Source organism: Mytilus californianus, unplaced genomic scaffold (assembly GCF_021869535.1).
Source record: "Mytilus californianus isolate M0D057914Y unplaced genomic scaffold, xbMytCali1.0.p SCAF_4, whole genome shotgun sequence".
Classification (NCBI taxonomy): Eukaryota; Metazoa; Mollusca; class Bivalvia; order Mytilida; family Mytilidae; genus Mytilus; species Mytilus californianus.
In genome coordinates this window covers 62796685-62804432 of record NW_026262690.1, presented here as the reverse complement: position 1 = coordinate 62804432, position 7748 = coordinate 62796685, and the positions used below count along the sequence as shown (strand labels likewise).

The following is a 7748-nucleotide window of genomic DNA, read 5'->3' as shown; positions in this document are numbered from 1 at the left end:
GAGACTAGAAATAAAACGCATCAAATTCGGGGTTTCCATTTTCAATTACACGAAAAATATTTTACTTTTTCTCGGAATAAGCCGAAAATTTCCGATTGCAATTTTAAGGTATGGGCTATGGTAACGTTATTTATGCTCATATTGTGTATGTATAGGCAGAGACATATAATACATATATGTCTCTGGTATAGGGAACTTAGTCAATTTTTCTTCTTGTACAATCTAATTAAAATCCGATCTTTTACTTTGCTCCGTTTGATCTGAGACAACTATAAATTTAAAATTTTCAATTTTTTTAATAACTAATTCACTAACTAACTAATTTTATTCAGTATATAATCCAGTACAAAAGGATCATCGCTGAAATCAGGGACAGTCTATGTTAGTATAGACTGTCCCTGCTGAAATACATGAAAAGATAGAAAAAAAAAATAAAACAAAAAAGAGACAGCAATTTTGCGACTTATAACAAACAATAGACAAAACACATACATCAATTATGCAATTATTCCCTCTGATGAATTTCTGATTATTATACATTTGTGTGACATAAGAAATCTGTTGAGAACATCAGAAAAAAAATATATTAAAAATGACTATGCGGTATAGGTTTTGCTCATTGTTGAAGGCCGTACGGTGACCTTTAGTTGTTCACTTCTGTGTCAATTGGTCTCTAGTGGAGAGTTGTCCCATTGGCAATCATACCACATCTTCTTATTTCAATATTAGGTGGTTTTTGGTTGTTTGATTGCTGCCTTATTGGCGTATAATCCACCGTGACCTCCTACAGTTTTAGTCCAATTGATTTTCTTTTAAATCGGCGTATGACAAATCATAAATGAAAGGGTTATTGAGTATATATTAATATCTTTTCTTTCTCTCAAGAATATGCTCAGAGGAAGATTAATCGAGGGGAGATGAACTTAGATTTATAGTGCAAAGTAAACAAAACAAAAAAATGTTTCACTTTTCACTCTTTACCCCTCATCAAATTCGATCCCAAAATAGTCACTTAAAAAGAAGTAATAAATTCCATTGAGAACAAAAAGGGGGCGAAGAGGGCCTACACCCACCTTTGATTGGAAAATATATAATGTAAAATCCTGGATCCGCCCCTAAAGATAAGAGTACATCTAAACTGTACTGTATATTTGAGGTAGTTAATGCAAACCCTAGCTGCGCATTATCCAGATTATAGCACAGTAGACAAAAAAGAAGACTGAGCCTCATGTGTTAAGGGAGTAAAGTGACTTAAGATCGGATTTTAATCAGAATGATGATTTGATCAAGATCTGTTGGTCCCAGCACAAAATTGAAAACTGGCTACCGGTTGGGAATAATGAAATAATAAAATTAGTTGCAAAAAAAACCCGACATATATCTCTATATTATTTTGTACGAGCACCTAGACTGTCATGTCACAATACATGGGTATAGAATGATCAGTCTATTATTTTGGATAGATATGTTTATTCCAAGGCAGCAAATAAAGATAATTACAAAAATCGATTATTATGTAAACATGTATGTGAAGATTGTATATCATTACTACTGTACTATATTATATTACTGCTTACAATGTATGTTTATAATCTCATTATTTAAAGTTAATTTGAAACCACAAATTATGTATCTCTAAACTATCTACAGATACGACAATGTTATTTGAATTTAACGTGCAAATAGTTAAGTGTCTTACTGTCAGGCGTAATTTATTGAGGAAAATGCATCAAAAGCTGGTTCAATTGATATCTCCAGTTAGTCGTTGCTTCATATTGATACCACGCCTGTAATAGTGGTAGTAAAATTGTCTGAGGACTGACTACCATTCTAATATACATGATTGCCGAGTGGCAATCAGTCTAAAATTTAAGATAGCCGAACTATTCCAAAAAGATTAGTGCATCTGCCACATACATACCACACATCGGGCTGATAATTGCTCAAGTTCTAATGTTTTGGAAGTGATTATTTTCTAAAAGTTGTAAAATTTCTATACTGTTTTTCATTTACTTTAGATCATGCAGTGTCAATACACTTGACATCGTATTCGGCATTCTGTCCATCCGTCATGTAGTATATATAAGCTGATACCGGATCCCGCTTATTGTTTTGTCAGAATCCCGTAATCCCGTTTATTTTTTTCATATAACATTTTATGCAGTTGTATTGAACAGTGATTATCATTATACTTGACTTTTATACTAATGTATGCCATGTATATGTTGCATTTTTTGTTTATGCTTTTTCTATGATGAAGGCCTCAGGAAAGATGAGTTATAAAGCGAACTGTGTAACCCTCTTAAAATAAAGTATTGTTGTTGTTATCATTGTCACAATAGCGCTTGTAATTTCACGTGTCCCGCTCGGTTTCGTTTCCCGTTTTCACGCAAATATAATTTGACTTTCACGTGTCACGCTCACGAAATATCGGCCAATCCCGGATCACGCTTACACCACAATGAGACCCACATTTGAGGAAAAACCGTTTTCATTTGTTGATATCAGTATTGATGTTAATATCATTCTGTTCATTTTGAGAGAGTTTCTCAAGAGCTGTATAATATCAGTGGAATGAATTTGAGATAGCATGTCATCTGATAATGAATCTGAGAGGTGATGTTCATAATGTTTTACGGTTTCTTAAGAGACCATAGCTGAATAATATAAAAACAAGGAGGTGTGGTATGATTGCCAGTGATATTATATATATCCACCAAAGTTCAAATGGAGTGGATTTAAGCAATTATAGACAACCGTACGGCCTTCAACAATGAGAAAAACCCATACCGTATAGTCGGTTATAAAAGGCCTCGATATGAAATTAAATTGTGAAACAATTCAATTGAGAAAACTAACGGTCTAATTCATAACAAAACAATTTACGAAAAACAAGTATGACAGACATGAACCAACGCCGACAACCACTGAACTACAGTCTCCTGACTTGGGACAGGCACATAAAGCATGTGGCGGGGTTAAATATGTTTGTGAGCTCACAACCCTATTGTTTGTTTTAAAGGGCTGATCTACATGTGTGGTTTCAATCATAAATGTAAGCCAGTGTAGACTGTTAGCTTGTATTAGTGGGAATTTGTTTGTTTTTCTGAATTGGTGCTCATTTGTTTTGGTCTGTAATAATATCTAGATCTTGAAATATTTTAATATTAAGAGTTTGTGGAAGTCCGACTTCGTTCATGACTATTGTAAGCCACGGCATAAACCTGAGATTACTACAACACAAAGTCAATAATTAATATAGTAAACTCAACAGAAACCAATAGCGTGAATTAAGGAACACTCCTAGCTCATATACAGATGGACCCGATCAATTATTTAGAAATTTGAGACAAGTCAACTGAGATATTGAACAGATATATCATGTTATGGAGGGGTATTTGCGAAAAATACCAGTCAAGGGACAGTAAAATTTCCTAAGCCGCTAGGCGAGGGAAATTTGGTCCCAAGACTGGTATTTTAAAAAAAAAAAACCTCCATAACATGATATATCTGTTTAATTACACCGAATAGATTTTGATTGAAACTGTCTGTACACTGATGTGAAGGGAAATCGTAGTACCGCGGGAATTATACATGTACTTATACGATTCTTATACGCGTTAGTGCTGTCTTTTTGTATCTATATGTGTAAACGTCATTGTTATACCATCATTAAATCGTTCATTTGTATAGACATTTTTAATCCCCTCTTTATATGTATATTTCTGACAGTTTTCGGTTTGACTCAATCAATAGTGCTTAACCATGTTGTCGGGATAAAGTGAGAAAGGTTCCGAATAAGTTTGGCGGGAACTTGCTCGCGAGGGTAAAAAAGGAATATCCAAAATGGCAAATACCACGGCAGAGAGGGGAATTTGAGGCAAATTCACCGGCAGTGGTGAAAAACAGGCAAATTCGTTTGAAATAAGGAAAAAATGTTAGAATATGCGAAAAATACACTGGCTAACAACCAATCAAAATCCGGCATTCTTATATAAGGTGTAATTAAGACATATATATGTACCACACATATCCATGAAATAATTCGCGATATATCGGCACCTAAAATTACCCTGAATTTTCTCGCTAGGACATCGTCATGATCTGGGACCAATTTATGTATAAGTCCTGATACTACTATAACAGTAGTCTCAGATAAGTCCCAGTCATTATCCTTCCGTTTAGGTAGTCTACTACGGGGTCTACTACAACTTTGATTAATTACAATCATCCCCTAACAGGCCTAACTAATCCTTAATGTGATCCCATTCTATATAGTCACATTTTTTTAAAAGTTACATTGTTATGAACAGACATTTTGATACGGTACATATGTGCCGACTCTATATAAATAAGATTTACTGACTAATACTTACTTTCTTATTTATTTATATAATAACAATTTATAGCGGTTTTTTTCAGTTTCAAAAATATCTCTTTGACTGATTTTTGCCTATAATTTTTTTTTGTAACATCGTCCATGTTGGTTAATTAATACACCTTATGATCCCTTATCGCTATTTGTCCGCCATTACTGGACATCACAAAAGTTCCCGTAAAATTTTGACGTCGTGACAATAGGAATTATCTGACGCCACAATGGAAAAGTGATTGTTGTATGACGTCAAAAGTATAAGCGGGACAGATTATCAGGTCAAGCGAGACAGATTTCCAAATAGCGATAAGGTGTATGGGAGCAGAGGCATAAAATACAAAAATCTGGTGGGAACTAGAGTTAACCCCTATTTTTGTCAATGCGCTAAAGCAGATCCGTATCAATAGCCACTACTCAAAGATACCATCGGATAATCTCGGGTATTTATATAGTAAATAACGGAACAAGTCAGGACTTTACTTTATTTGTAAAGAAAGTCGTGGGAGAAATCATTATCTTCATTTAATATTAACGGTGACAAGCTTAATTGAATAAAGCATAAACTACTAAATAAATTATTTCGTTAGAATATGAGTTAACTTTGACACACTCATGTTTATACTATTTCCACATGAAGCATTCCCATCTTTTAAATAGATAAATTAGCACTTTGTAATGGCGGAAGACCCCCAGCAAAGGTGGAAGATATTCGTGAACTCGGCAATGTTTGCTAGCCGCCAGTCGAGCCTGCACAATGAATTCCGCCATTTTGATTTTCCTCAGTCATTCATGATACTCAACTTTTCGTTGATGAGTGTATCAAAGAGGTAAAAATCACATGTCAACGGTGAAAATTTTTCACTTACACACGAAAAATGTTGTCTGAACCGGCGTTTATAACATGTAAAGAGAAAGTAGAAAGTTCCTTGTTTTGTGTACGGTTGCCCAAAACCACAGGTTTTATATTTTTACATATATCATGATACAAAATGTTTTGTATACATATGGTTAAATGTTTGTGATCCACATTAGAACCTGGCACCATTGCCTTCCACTGGTTCTACAGATATATTATAATAATCATATAACAAATTGATACTGAAACTGTTCTTGCAATTCTCACAATCCGAGACAAGTAACCATAACTTGTCTTTTTTTGCAATAACAGACACTTGAATATCCTTCTATAAATACAGTATACATGTATCTTGCTGGGACCAAAAAACAATGTATCCTGGATATATAAGTCCAATTTTTAATCATTGTTGAAGGTGTAAGGTGACCTATACACGCAAGTCCTATAATTTTGTCTGTTCATTTCGGTAACAAGACATTTCAGCACCCAGACAAATCAGCACCCAGGTCCGAAGACATTTCGGCATCCGTTTTGGACATTTCGGGACCAAGACAATTCGGCACCACATTTTTTTTTCTATATATATATATTTATCGCTATTTTAAAAATTTTCCTATGATCTTGCTGACTGATCATTTTCTTTCTCAGTGGAATCGAGTGATATGTAAAATTATCGCTAGAAACTAAGGGCCCACGTGCCCGTTGTCAATAAAATTAACAACGTCGTCATAGGTAAAACAGCAATAAACAGATTATCATTGGTCAGCCCAATACCGGCTCAAGCGAGAAAATCAATCTCGTTGAGATAACCAACGATAATCTATAAATATTAAGAAAAATAAAAGAATTGTTACAGAAATATTAAAATCCGTAAATAAAATATGCATTACAAATTTTGAAAAAATAATTGTCTTTTTTTAATTAAATCCTAAATGATGGTGTTTGAATAAACATCATTAAATTTTAATTAACATCCTAATTGATTGTTAAATATGATGGTGTTTGAATAAACATCATTTAATTAAATCATAATTAATTGTAGTTATGCATTAATCAGTATTTTATGTAAGTTTATAATGAAATTTGATAATTTCTCAATGGAGATCAAAAGTGTATAGACTGTGGGACCAGTATTGTAGCAACAGCATCTCCACCTCCAGACAGCTAAAGGAATGTGCCAGTGTGTACAGAACACCACCAAAGTGACTTTGTTAAAACTTATAGTGCTGCCTGTACATATGTTATATGTTATATTTACAGTATTAAAATGTTTCATTACTATCATGTGTTCACCTTTGATGCAAATCTAGTGCTGTTAACGTGTCTATAAACTGTTATGAATATAATTATAATAAATAAAATAAATATTAGAAATATGCTACATGTGTTTTATTGATTTAGAATACTATCGGAATAGAACTATGTATTACATTAAAACTAGTACATGCATGGTGAAATCTATGAAATCAATTTTCATGCATATGGAAAAAGAATACACACAAATAAGACAGCTACCCAAATGACTAAGATGCAATACAGTCTTCACAAATAAACAACAAAACGAATAAACCACTTCATAAGATACTTCATCGAAGATACCATATACAATAATGTCATAAATAGTGCAGGAATCAAATTGGTTATTTGTAAAAACAGTCGAAAATTATTGCTATATTAACACTAAACTTGCAAATTGAGGTCATGCCCACATATCTATATCACTCCCAGTAAATTTTGATTTTTGGTTCATTATATTTTGATCAAGAATTTAATAATTGATTTTATCTTTATGAGGTGCCGATTTGTCTATGATAGGTGCCGATTTGTCTGGGTGCCAAGTGTCTTTCTCAGGTGCCCAATTGGAATTGTCGGTGCCGATTTGTCTGGGTGCCGAACTGTCTAGAATTCGTTCATTTCCACCACATGCAGTCAAATAAATAGTTTTATAGGACATAGTTATTCACACCCTTGGCTTTCAGTCTTTGGTGGATATTTAGTTGTCTCATTGGAATCATACGGACTGAGAACACAGTTTTTGTAGTGCATTTCTTTTAGACAATAAATTCAAATTAGAAAAATTGCATCTGCTCTATCTCAAAAAGTTTTTTTACCATGTCAGACATGTGATTCTTCTGGCGACAGTTAAAATCTCCTGATTTTTAAGCCCTCTTCTGTCCCCGGGGCTCGTTAAAATTCAAATATTCCATATTTTTCAAATTTTCAACCCGTAAAAAATTTGTCAGTCTCTATTTTTTATTACTATCGATGTCAACATTAATTATGTTTTTGTGTCACTGATGAAAGTAATTTTTACCTGTATATCAAAGAACTTGTATAATTATATGGCTTCACTTGACAGCTTGGGTGTCAAACATACTATTAATCAACGATCTTTACCTCAGGTTACTGCCATTATGTAATAAAAGCTTTGTGTATTTGAAAACACTTGGTTACTTCCCTTGTTTTATCATGTTTTAAGTAACCCTCCTTAAAATAATGTAAATTGATAAAAGAATA

The 7748-nt window shown here is 33.4% G+C and overlaps 2 protein-coding genes across 8 annotated transcripts in view; one reads left to right on the top strand and one right to left on the bottom strand.

Annotated features, from left to right (window-relative positions):
• The window catches only part of LOC127698610 (mitochondrial import inner membrane translocase subunit TIM50-C-like), a 323025-nt gene that overhangs the window by 19406 nt on the left and 295871 nt on the right, over positions 1-7748 (bottom strand). The window lies entirely within an intron of this gene.
• The window catches only part of LOC127698599 (chromatin-remodeling ATPase INO80-like), a 57523-nt gene continuing 54790 nt past the window's right edge, over positions 5016-7748 (top strand). Inside the window, exon 1 of one of the 2 annotated variants that reach the window (XM_052202128.1) lies at positions 5016-5202. The gene's annotated coding sequence lies outside the window, so the exon portion shown is untranslated. The other variant, XM_052202129.1, reaches the window with a different exon arrangement.